Source organism: Corvus brachyrhynchos, unplaced genomic scaffold (genome assembly GCF_000691975.1).
Source record: "Corvus brachyrhynchos isolate BGI_N302 unplaced genomic scaffold, ASM69197v1 scaffold114, whole genome shotgun sequence".
NCBI lineage: Eukaryota > Metazoa > Chordata > Aves > Passeriformes > Corvidae > Corvus > Corvus brachyrhynchos.
Genome location: NW_008238337.1, coordinates 6,410,917 through 6,423,412, shown reverse-complemented (window position 1 = coordinate 6,423,412; position 12,496 = coordinate 6,410,917). Strand labels below are relative to the sequence as shown.

General features: G+C 45.7%; 1 long non-coding RNA gene across 1 annotated transcript; it reads left to right on the top strand.

Moving 5' to 3' along the window:
* The first annotated feature begins 2,187 nt into the window (after positions 1-2,187).
* Positions 2,188-11,268, top strand: LOC108446839. The gene is made up of 3 exons (XR_001862158.1): positions 2,188-3,527; positions 7,891-8,020; positions 10,752-11,268. It is a non-coding gene; the product is annotated as an uncharacterized LOC108446839 (long non-coding RNA).
* Positions 11,269-12,496: the final 1,228 nt, after the last annotated feature.

Sequence of the window (12,496 nt, the reverse complement as noted above, 5' to 3'; positions counted from 1 at the left end):
ATAACCTACTGATTCATGTGAAAACTACACATTTCCCGCAAAGCCTACTTTGAGTTAATTAATGAGCATTAAGGACTCACATTTTTCTAGCGAAGAAGGGCCCCAAGGGATCACAGCAATTTGTGTTCATACCCTGAGCAGATACCAGTACAATCTTCCCATGGAGACAAAGCCTCGAGCACTCCCTCTGTGATAACCAAGCACTTACATTTGATGGATGGGTTTTAGCTGCCTCTGACACCCCCTGGGCTAGGCGGGAGGACTTGGCCTCTGACCCGTCCCTTTCATCCCCTCTGGCTGGAAGTGTGCCCACCACATGGCTGATTTTGGGGGGGGATGAGGGCAGTCTGCACCCTGAGAAAGCAAGAAGGGGAGTGGAGGGGCTGCCTTCTTGAATGTAAGTTCCCAACAATTTCCTAAATCACACCAACTCCCATTGCTGTTGTAACAGCCTTCTCCGCAAGCTTGGCCAAAGGGGCCCGTGATCCATGTCCGCAGCACATGCTGACCACAGGAAACCCTGGCTGTAAATTTATTTTGGAGCAGAGCAAAATGAATCAGAGCAGCTGGGTGTGCCAGAGGGAAGCAGAGTGAGTGCCACTGGAGTCAGGGACTGCCAGCCCTATGGCAAAGCATCCCAGGACCTTGTTAAGGTGGGACTCGAGCAGCCCCTGCCACAGGAGGTATGGGGGCACTCCTGCAGGACATAAAGATACAGATTCCCAAAGGGCCAGAAACAGAGCTGGTGCTGAGTGCTGCAATGCAATTTTCTTGATGACCACTTTGTTTGTTTGTTTGGCAGCCAAGAAATGACCCTTGGTGGCTGTGAGCTGCACAGCTCAGTGCTCTCAAGGAAGTCACAGGGAGTTCCAGGCTGGTGAGACCTCCTCCATCAGCAGGTTATCCTATGAGGCTCATCCCTATAGATTTAACCAGCTCCATCTTAAAACTACACAGGTTGGCTGAGGGTTTTTTTGTCCTTGATATTTACTCCCCACTACTGCTCTCCCAGGCCCGTTCCAGAAGCTTACTCTGCTGGTGAGAAACTGTTTAATTTCCACTCAGACTTATGTCAACATTGCCTGGTAGCTATTTCCCTTCTCTCTATTTATCCTTCTAGAAATCATTGCTCAGCCCCATTCCCAGCCCTGTGTGGTCCTCCTTCAGCTGCAAAAGCAGGGGAAAAGGAGGAGATTGTTATGGGAAGCACTGGAGCAATAAAACTGGTGGTTGTGGTAATGTTTAGGAGGAGTGAGCCCAGCAAGGACACACACTTGGAACGCTGGTGGCAGGTGGGACTGGGGAAGAGGGATGTCCAAGGGAAAGGAGTTGTCTGTCCTCAATGGGTGAGGGCACCTTATGCTTGGCCTCCAACCAACTGTTCCTGCAAAGGAGCTAAGGCTGCTCCAAATGTCTGCAGTTATGAGGACCAATAAGGCAAGATTGGTCAGAAGGAGAATTACTATGGTATTTCATGAAGCACTTGAGCTGGACTTGTAACACAGAAATACGTTCATCAGTTGTCAGCCATTTGGCCTGAGGAATGGCACATTTCACCCTCTTTGTCCCCATAGGTGAAAAAATAGGGTAATAATAGCCAGTCACCTCTCCCCAGGGTATTGGGAGGGTCAACGTCTCTGAAGGGTGGGGACCATTTAAAGTAATAAAGTAATGCAAAGTATCATTATTATTAACCTTCCTGTGCCTCAGTTCCCCATTTGCAAACTCTCCCCCAGCACATTTTGATTGCTGTTTCCTCAGGGACCTCTCCTGTTGGAGATGAGCTCTTCAGCTGCTGCCACTGTAAACCTGGCCCACTTGCCAAAGATGCTGGGACGTGCTGAGATGAACCAGATCAAAACGTGAAGCTGATGCTCAGAGTCTTCACAGGAATTTTTTTTTTGTTCTGTTATTGCTGAATTCTATTTACTTTTGCAGTGCCCTGCTATTACTTGTTTTCTCTTTATTTTACAGCTGGTTTCTTATATGAGGTTCAAAATAAATGTCTTGGAATGTTAAGGGAGTGCCTCGTAGAGGGTATAATTTCACCCATCTCTGCAGTGACATTTCCCATCCTTCAGGACAGCAGAGGTGAACCTCCTCTTTCAGCAGCACGATTCAGGTACATAACCACCTCTTGCTGAGTGCTGCAATGCAATTTTCTTGATGACCACTTTGTTTGTTTGTTTGGCAGCCAAGAAATGACCCTTGGTGGCTGTGAGCTGCACAGCTCAGTGCTCTCAAGGAAGTCACAGGGAGTTCCAGGCTGGTGAGACCTCCTCCATCAGCAGGTTATCCTATGAGGCTCATCCCTATAGATTTAACCAGCTCCATCTTAAAACTACACAGGTTGGCTGAGGGTTTTTTTGTCCTTGATATTTACTCCCCACTACTGCTCTCCCAGGCCCGTTCCAGAAGCTTACTCTGCTGGTGAGAAACTGTTTAATTTCCACTCAGACTTATGTCAACATTGCCTGGTAGCTATTTCCCTTCTCTCTATTTATCCTTCTAGAAATCATTGCTCAGCCCCATTCCCAGCCCTGTGTGGTCCTCCTTCAGCTGCAAAAGCAGGGGAAAAGGAGGAGATTGTTATGGGAAGCACTGGAGCAATAAAACTGGTGGTTGTGGTAATGTTTAGGAGGAGTGAGCCCAGCAAGGACACACACTTGGAACGCTGGTGGCAGGTGGGACTGGGGAAGAGGGATGTCCAAGGGAAAGGAGTTGTCTGTCCTCAATGGGTGAGGGCACCTTATGCTTGGCCTCCAACCAACTGTTCCTGCAAAGGAGCTAAGGCTGCTCCAAATGTCTGCAGTTATGAGGACCAATAAGGCAAGATTGGTCAGAAGGAGAATTACTATGGTATTTCATGAAGCACTTGAGCTGGACTTGTAACACAGAAATACGTTCATCAGTTGTCAGCCATTTGGCCTGAGGAATGGCACATTTCACCCTCTTTGTCCCCATAGGTGAAAAAATAGGGTAATAATAGCCAGTCACCTCTCCCCAGGGTATTGGGAGGGTCAACGTCTCTGAAGGGTGGGGACCATTTAAAGTAATAAAGTAATGCAAAGTATCATTATTATTAACCTTCCTGTGCCTCAGTTCCCCATTTGCAAACTCTCCCCCAGCACATTTTGATTGCTGTTTCCTCAGGGACCTCTGCCCAAGGGGATTTCTGTTGGAGATGAGCTCTTCAGCTGCTGCCACTGTAAACCTGGCCCACTTGCCAAAGATGCTGGGACGTGCTGAGATGAACCAGATCAAAACGTGAAGCTGATGCTCAGAGTCTTCACAGGAATTTATTTTTTGTTCTGTTATTGCTGAATTCTATTTACTTTTGCAGTGCCCTGCTATTACTTGTTTTCTCTTTATTTTCCAGCTGGTTTCTTATATGAGGTTCAAAATAAATGTCTTGGAATGTTAAGGGAGTGCCTCGTAGAGGGTATAATTTCACCCATCTCTGCAGTGACATTTCCCATCCTTCAGGACAGCAGAGGTGAACCTCCTCTTTCAGCAGCACGATTCAGGTACATAACCACCTCTGAGCCACTGAGGTGGAAGTAAAAGGAATGCAAGGCAGAGGAGATGCAGGCCCGGGGAAAGAAAGCTGAGTAATGCCCCAGGCTTGTAGCTGCATGCTGATTTGCATGTCTTCGGTGTGCTGCTGTCAGGAGGTGCAACTTTTCTTCTGCACATTTCCTAAAAAATAGTGTTATTGACCTTTGCAGTTAGTTCAAAGCGTGAGGAAAGGTTTTGTGGGTTTCAGGTTTGTGTGTTTATCTGCCTCACCTGAAGCCTGACTGCTCCCTTGCAGCGAAATGAGCCCTGTATCTGGTGAGCCGTGTGTCACTTCAGTTCTTCCCAATACCTCCTTGCTGTCTTAATCTAGCAAAGTTGTTTTTCTTGAGCTTGGCTTGTTTGTCAAGTGAAGCATCATACATTGCCTGGAGCCAGGATGCAACTCTTGAAACCCAATAGTTTACAAGCTGCTTCTTTGGAAAGCTCAATTTACTTGGGATGAGTTATTCTGAAGTAATATTTTCTTTCCTGTTTATTTTTTCTGACAGATCTTCTGCTTTCCCTATGCCCTGTCACATTAAACGATTTATGCACAAAGTAAGCAGTTTGGGTTTGCCCTTGTGACTTTACTGGAACCAGCTGCTTATTCTTATCACTATTCTGCCAGCAAGTGCTTCAGCAAAAGAAATTGCAAACTACCCACTGCAGCCACTGCATTTCAGTGCAGTTAGAAGTGAAATCACATCCTAGTTTTAGGTTAAGGGTTGGATATATGAATGCTGAAAGCTCTCTGACTTTCATCTTGTGAAATGCTGCAGTGTCCAAAGCGAGGTGCAAGTCTGAAGGAGACCACTCCCTGTTCAGAGGGAGTTGCCAGCTCTGCAGTGGTCTTTCCACAGAGGCATGTAAGGGTGGTGTCACCACTGACACAAACACAAGATGCCCTCAGCCAGGGAAGAAAAGCAAATCTTGAAATCCAACCAACTCATGGCTGAGTCTTCCCATCTTTCTTTCTTCAATGGGCTCACAGAAACATTTATTTTTTTCCTTTGCAAGGGTGTTTGAAGCATTCTCTGAACAATAGTTTCTGTTCACTTTCACAACACTAGAAATAACTGGAACACAAGGCATCCTTCACAATGCTTGGTTTGGTTTTTTTTTTTCCTCTAGACTTCCATATCCAAATCTCTCTTCAATCTATTATATCTTAATACTTAAGCAAAAAATTACTCATGGGACTATCTTTTTATTTTTTTTTTTGGTCTTGAAGGCAGTCCCCGTTACTTCACAGCATGGAAATCAAGTGGGAAAGTAATCTATGCAAATTACATGTGCTTTTCTGGTTGAATCACGTTGCCTTCACTCACGGTAATGAGTCATTTGGCATAAAGTGGACTGTTACTATGAATGGAGAAAGCACATCAGGGCTCTGCTTCTCAAGAATTATTTCCACTTGCTGCATCTCATTTTGGGCTGGAACCACAAGGGGTGAGACTGCTGTCAGCTTCTCTGTGCTTGAGGGACTGTAGTTCCTGAGATTTTCACTGGTCCCAGATCTTGTTAACTGCTGGTGCTGAGGGTGGTGCCTCACAGGTAGTCATCAAAGCTGTCTCACACAGTTCCCAAATACTGGCCATGTAGTCTTCTCCTGTAGTAATACTGAGACTAAACCAACAACTGGCCTCAGTGAAGAGGAAGGCAGAAGTGAGTCCCATCCCATATGCAGTGTCTGAGAAGTGACTGCTCAAAGTGCAGCCTGTCTGGCTGAGGCACTGATTCCTGCCAAGTCAGCTGCCATGTCAAAACTGGTCCTGTTTGTGTCAGACCTCAATCAGGGCAACCTAAATCAAATTATCACTCTGGAAGATTTTTTTCTTGTAGTTTTTTCTATATAGTAATTAACCCAATGACCAGATGGCGAGGTCTGGTGCTTAGACTGAAAACACGAGTGCCAGAGAGCTTGGATTTCCTGCTCTCAGCTTCATAAGCACTACAGCAAAAGCAACTCCCATGGGCATGACATGTTATGCCTCCCCTGACCTTACACAGGCTTACATTGCTTTTTCTTGACTGGAATACTTAATTCTTATTTATTTATTGTAATGGAAACAGACAACTGACACTGAAGTATTATGACACTGCTGATTGATAGTTGAATGACAAGCTGCAATGTCACTTTCTTACGAGAATAACTATCCTGAATTACAAGGGTAGTGAATTGAAACACATCCTTTAGAAAGATGCCTAATCTCATTTTTTAAGCTCTGAGTGATAGTGAGCCTGCTATCCTGTCAAGTAAGGTCTTTAATTGCCCTTACTGTGAGGATAGTGCATCTTATTTCAAGTTTGGTTTTACTCTAATGGCATTGACTTGCCTTGTGACCTTGGAAGAGAAGGGATGGATCAGTGGTTTAAGGCTAAATTGATCCTGGAATTTATGTAGTAATACACTTGCTCTGGAGAGCCTCCAGAGTTGTTTTGAACAGGTGAACCCTGAGTGGAGTTTCAAGTTCAGTTCTTAATTTTTGTGTGTGATTTGTGAGTATTACTTGCCATTATCATTAGCCTGGGGTTTAAACTTTGTTAAGCAGCTGGCCTGGGCTTGGTCTGTGCAATGGCAGGTAAGACACTTCATCAAGCCTGTGGCTCTTTTCTGCTTCCTGGGCTTTAAGAGGAGCAGGGGGGACGAGCCTCTGTGTACTTGTGAAGCTGTGATGTCATGGTGAACACCTGTAAACCCCAAAGAGAATAAATGCCACAGTTATGGTTTCACTGCAGCGCTACTCTGGTTGGAATACCCGGTGAGAAGAAACAAGCATAGTCTGAATGACAGCCCAGGTGAACTGTCCCACATCTGTCATCAGAGTAGCATTTAATTAATTAGGAGATAAATGACTGTGCCATTAGGAGTGTATTGAGACCAGTGAAAAATGTTCCAATGTTGATAGAAATCACATAAAATAACAGTCACTGAAATAGCTTGTCAGGTCTACACTGTTTTTGACATGTTACTTAACACTGGGGAGCCCCTAAGCTTTAAAGAAGCATCTCTCTACCCTGATCTAGACAAATTACTTTTGTACCTTGATCTAAACAAACTCTGATCTCTTTGCTGCCATTGAACTCACCTTGTCTGAAACCTAATCTGACTACTTTATTCTACCTCTGTACTGGGAATTCACTCTATCATTAGCATTTCAATCTATTTAATTCACTGAGGGTCGCTGAGCAATGTAACCAAATCCATGCTAAGCTACCACTGGCAATTTAGCTGTCAGATAGTCTCACCTTCTATTTTTAGTTGCACTCAAATTCCGCGCTTAAGGGGGTGCACACTGAATTTCTGGATTAGCTTCCCCCTGACCCCTCTATTCTATCACTGCCAGTCATGTTTAGGTTAGAGCCCTGTTTACATTGTTCTGTTACACTAATTGCAGCTTGTCAAAGGTATGGACAGTATTCTGGGAGACTCTGTTGACAAGCCAGCAACTCTGGGATTAAGCCTTTGCATGTAGAGCTGAGAGGAGTCTGTGTTAGTGCAGTGAAGAAAGTCTTTTCTAAGGAGACTTGTTAAACTGCAAAGCCAAGACCTCCACAATCTTATAACCTAATTCTTTAGGCTGGCTAGGCAGTCTCATCTTTGGCTCTCCATAAGGTGTTCTGTAGTGCCAGATGCTTACACTTGGGTAGGGCAGGAATAGCATTGCCAAGGTTCATACCTTCAGAGATAGGAGGTTAGGATAAGGCGCGCAGCTGCACCATTTCTTTTCGAGAGAATTATTTCAAGCAGCTGTGCTCCCTGGCCTTCTGTGTCTTTTCAGCTATTTTCTCTTGCACAGATTCCACTATATCTTATTTTTATATTTATTTTCTCCTGGCACAGCTGTCTCCCTGAGCTCTATGTTCTAATGACCTTCTTAGCAAGTACATATGCTGTGGTGTATATTTAGTTTTGAACCAGCTTATGGCTCTTCTTAGGTGCAATTCAGGGCAGGAAGCAATTTATTCCTGTTAACAGAGCTGTGTACACATGCGTGCTCTGCCTGTGTTAGTTACACTCTGGTTGCTTGTTGAACTTGCTTTAGCTCTGTATTCCAGTCACATTGAAGTCTAATTTAAAAATTAAGCAATTAATCTGTATATTAAGCTTTGAAGAAGCATCTCTCTACCCTGATCTAGACAAATTACTTTTGAACTTCAATCTAAACAAACTCTGATCTCTTTGCTGCCCTTCCAACATACAGTATATGTGTATATAGGCAGAAAGCAGGCTCTATTGGGAGGAAAACAGCCAGGCTGGGCATTTAAGAGGTAAAGTTCTTGATCTGTCCTGTGACTTTGTGGTCACTTCACTTCTCTTACCTCCTTCAGGCTTCAGCTGCCATCCAGCCTCCGAGTCCTGATGCTGTTTCCTGTGATAGACGCCCAGTGCATGCACCCGTGAGTCCTGCTCTGAGCTGGGCTGGCCGTGTGAGGCTCCTTCGGGGGCTGATGCTCAGAGGTGAGTGATACCAGACTGCCCTGCTTCCTCTGATTCCAGCTCCACCTGACACCAAATAAATATTTTCCTGTGCAAAGGCAAGTAAAGAGCTGCGGCTGTTCCCTTGGAGGGTCATGGCTGGGGATGAAACTGCAACGTTCATTGGGAGCCTCAGTAATACCCAATTCAGATTGCTGATGAATACATCCTGACTTTGGGCACATACCTCCTGTTAATACTAATGGGAATGTCACACATGAATGCTGGAGAATATTGCCCATTATTTTTGGTCTCAGAGCTCTGAGCTGAGAGATTCCCAGAGAAAAATGGCCATTTGCTGTATGTTGCAGGCTGCAATTCGTTATATACTGTGCATGGTGACTGTTATTTACCTTACAGAACTGTAATGTGATAAGAAGTCTATGTAAGCCACTTAATAGTCTGTCTACCTTAAAGAAAATGTGTACCTGATCAGCCTCTGATTTATGCCACTTTCACCCCAGTGCAACTCTATTGGCTCCACTGGTGTTATCCCTGATTTATGCCAGTCTTAGTTGGACTTCATGAGTTTATGTACTTTATATGACTCATGTACACGAGGAGAAATGTAGTCTAATAAAATATCTGGCTGTGCATCGTAGCTGCAGGTTCCTTGCAGAACTGTTAACAGGAGTACAACAAAACCATGCTCTGCTCCTCTGCAGTGCCTATATATTTCAAGGGGTTATATCCCATATCTGTAGAGATATAACTTAATGGTCTCATATTTGACTAATGTGCTGCCTCGCTGGCACAGTGCAGAGTTAGAGCAAGGCAGCAGGCAGGGTAAACCTGTAGAATGAGAATAAGAACTTGAAACTTGACTGTGGTAATTTGGGCTTTTTTTTTTTTTTTTCCACTTGGTAGATCAAGTTCTTTGCCTAGAAACAAAGAACTTTCCACAGATTTTGTCCCTTCACTCCAAAAACATCTGTTTTCATCTCAATCATCTTGCTGCATCAGCACTTATCCTCTGGCTTTGGGGTAGAAAAACAGTCATTTTATGATGTTTATATTGCAGTAACAGCCAGGACATGCAGTCTTAGATGCAGGACCCCTTGTTCTAAAAAATATGTAAACAGACCAGGAAACTGCTCTCTGGCTCAACGATCTTGTACTCCTGTTAATGAGGGCTTCTCTGATCTCCATGGCAGCTTTTATCATCTGGCCTTTTCTGCAAGGAAAGTGATCATTCCTCTAATCTCTGGAGCTGGATTATCAGTCTGAGCTCTGGTGAAGTTGTTGGGGTGATATCCATTACCTCTGCCGGATTCCAGGTCGGCTCACCTTCTCTGGTACACCTGGCTCCTGATGGCCAGAGCTGACACCTGAGACTGCTCTGTAGTTGATCCTTGTTTCCTTCAGCATCTTTCCTTTTAAAGTTTGCCTGCTTTCCTGTTAAGCTCTCAGACACATTTTCACCTAATGAGTATGAGTGACAGGTACACTCAGTTGTCAGGTGTAAAATACAGAGGCTGGGTGAATTTCTCAGGGAAAATATCAAAAACTCTTTGAAATTAATTCTGTACTGCAGGGACAGCATGACACCTACTTAAACCTCAGAAAGGTGCATTTTGGAGACACTAGTAATTCTAAGCTTGTGTCCTAGTCTGCATAGGTTTGTGTACAGCCTTTGATGAGTTGTGTGATGGTAAAGTGAGAAACCTTCAGGTTTTGCTGCAGTATTTCACCGACTGCATTGACTTGTTCCATTACATAAAAAAATAAAGTTAAAGCTGCTAAGTTCTTAAAATGGAAAGTGCATCTTTCTTGGCATGGTAAAACAGTAAGCTGAAGGCTTGCTCTGCCTGTACATAGCTGTAATTTATGTTTATGCTCTCGTAAGGGGTCTGCTTGCCCTTGATGCATGTGCCTAAGTCCCATTAACATTAATAGGAGCTGAATGCAAGCAGGGAGGTTTAGCTAGAACATTAGGAAACATTTCTTCACCGAAAGGGTTGTCAAGAATTGGAACAGACTGCCCAGGGAGGTGGTGGAGTCACCATCCGTGGAGGGATTTTAAGATGTGTAGATGTGGTGCTTAAGGACATGGCTTAGTGGTGGCCTTGGCAGTGGATTGGACCCGATGGTATTACAAGCCTTTTCTGACCTAAATGGTTCTGTGATTAGCTGATGCTGAATTCCCTAAATGCTGCCTAGAGTTCTAAAGCCCAGACTGGGTCACTGCCTCTGCAGCTGATCAGTGCCTCACTACCCAGAGCTGCTCCCCTCCCCTCTGGCCACACAACAGCCAAAGAAGGCTTTTTCCAGGGCTAGAGCACTGCAGTCGTCCTGTTACGTAGGCTGGGGTTGTGCACAGGGGTGGCTGCTGGGAGGTGTCCGGCTTCCCTGGAAAAGCACGGCAGGAAGGAGATTCATCAGCAAGGGATGTTTTCTGCTTAGCTCACACTGTAATGAGCCCAAGTCCCTGGGTGGAGAAAAGAGAGGTGACAGGAGGAGATGGGGAGACGGGAGGGGAACAACTTGTTTCAGGCAACAAATCAGTTGCTAGCTCTGATCCAAAGCCATTTGCATAGATGATGTTGGCCTACGGTGTGTTGGAAATATAAGGCACTCTGTAGACAGCTGCCCAAGGGAATGCTAATTAGCTGCCAGGCAATTAATAATTAATCAGACTTTTGTTCATTGTGAAGACAGTGTTTTCTTTGGCAGCTTCATAATGTTCTGAGTATGCCTTGCTTTTCTTTCACAGGCTGATATCATCGTGCTGGAACCAGGCTTTGTGGCGACATGCTTCTCCCTCCCTCTGGCATCCAGCTCACCCTGGCCACATGTGCAGCCCAGGCCACGACCTCGGCCTTGGCTGGGCTCTGATGGCCCATTTAACAGTCAGAGGCTGGAAAGGGAGTTGCTGCTGTACTATTTTTAACCAGCTGGACAGTTAAATAATTCAGAGGCAGACATACACACAGAGTGGTCTGGGCTGTGCCTGAGATCTGAGAGGGGAGAAGAGCATTGTATCGACCCTGCTGGGCTTGCTTGACCTCATCAAGCATGGGTTCTCAGGCTCTTTAACACAAACATGAAACAAAACCCAAACTTTCAGAAGTGAAATCCCTGCCTCACTGACGTCAGTGGGACTCCTGGCTCTGACTGCAATGGAGCCTGGATCACACTTAGCTGCAAGGCAAGAACTGTTCAGTGTTTCCTTGCTTTCTAATGCTGCAGAACTCTTTTTCCATGACAATAAAACATAGTTACAGCAAGCAGAGTCCAGAATGGGGAGTGTCAAAATTTCTGGGGGAAAAAGGGATTAATTTTAAGAAATCTTGTTTCAAAACAGGATGTCTTATGTATGGCTACTCCCCCCGATTTTGCACTAAGAAGGGATGTACAGAAAAATATTTCCTACCATCTCTTCTTCCCAGTCCTCTCCCCAGCTGTCCTGTGGAGTGGTTCTCAGCTCAGGGGAAAGATAACCCTCTCAGGGATGCCAGGGAGAGCACAAGACCTGCCAGCAAACCTGCTCCAATGCAGAATTCCCACAAGGTCACAGCCTCGTTTGGGCATCCCCCTGCTCCAGCATGGGGTGTTCCCCAGGCTACAGGTGAGTATCTGCCCCACTGGGGACCTTTATGGGCTGCATGTGAATAGCCTGCCTCACCATGGTCTTTGTTCATCATGGGCTGCGGGGGAATCTCTGCTCTGGTGCCTGGAGCACCTCCTCCCCCTTCTTCACTGACCTCGGTGTCTACAGGGCCATTTTTCTCACATGTTCTTGCTTCTTTCTCCAGCTGCAGTTGCAGAGGCACTCCCACCCCCACACTCCCCCCACGACCCCTTCTTAAAGGCGTTATCCCAGAGGCTTTACCACCGTTGCTGATGGGCTGGGCCTTGGCCAGCAGTGGGTCCATCTCAGAGCCAGCTGGAACTGACTCTGTTGGACATAAGGGAAGCTTCTGGCAACTCCTCATAGAAGGCACCTCCGTAGCCCCCCCGCCACCAAAACCTTGTGATGCAAACCCAGTACACTTGTCTGTCAAATAAAAGGCACAAACTCAGTCTTTAGGCACGAGGGAATCCACAGAGGAGCTCAACTTTGAAAGACAAATGTGCAGCAAACCAAGCTTCACTGATCCTGCTGTTAATAGGGCTGCTTGTTTCCTTTGATTCCTGTGTGTTAGCTCAGCTGTGTTTTGGGACCGAACAAGATCTTTCCACTAGTTCAATTTCAAACACGTGGTAAATGACTCCGTGCCTGGAGCACCCAAGGTTCCCGGGTGGTCTCTGTGCAGAGACCAGAGTTGTTCCTGCTGCTGGGATCAGGCAAAACACAGCTCCCTGTTACAGCATAACCAGTGCCCACCGGAGCCCGGCTGATGCAGAGAGGAGGAGGAGGTTGCAAGTCCCTCGTGCATTCCACACTTAAGGTTCTCCCCGTGTCTCCATGACCCAAATCATCACGACATTTGCTAGCAGAGGCATGTGAAATCTTGT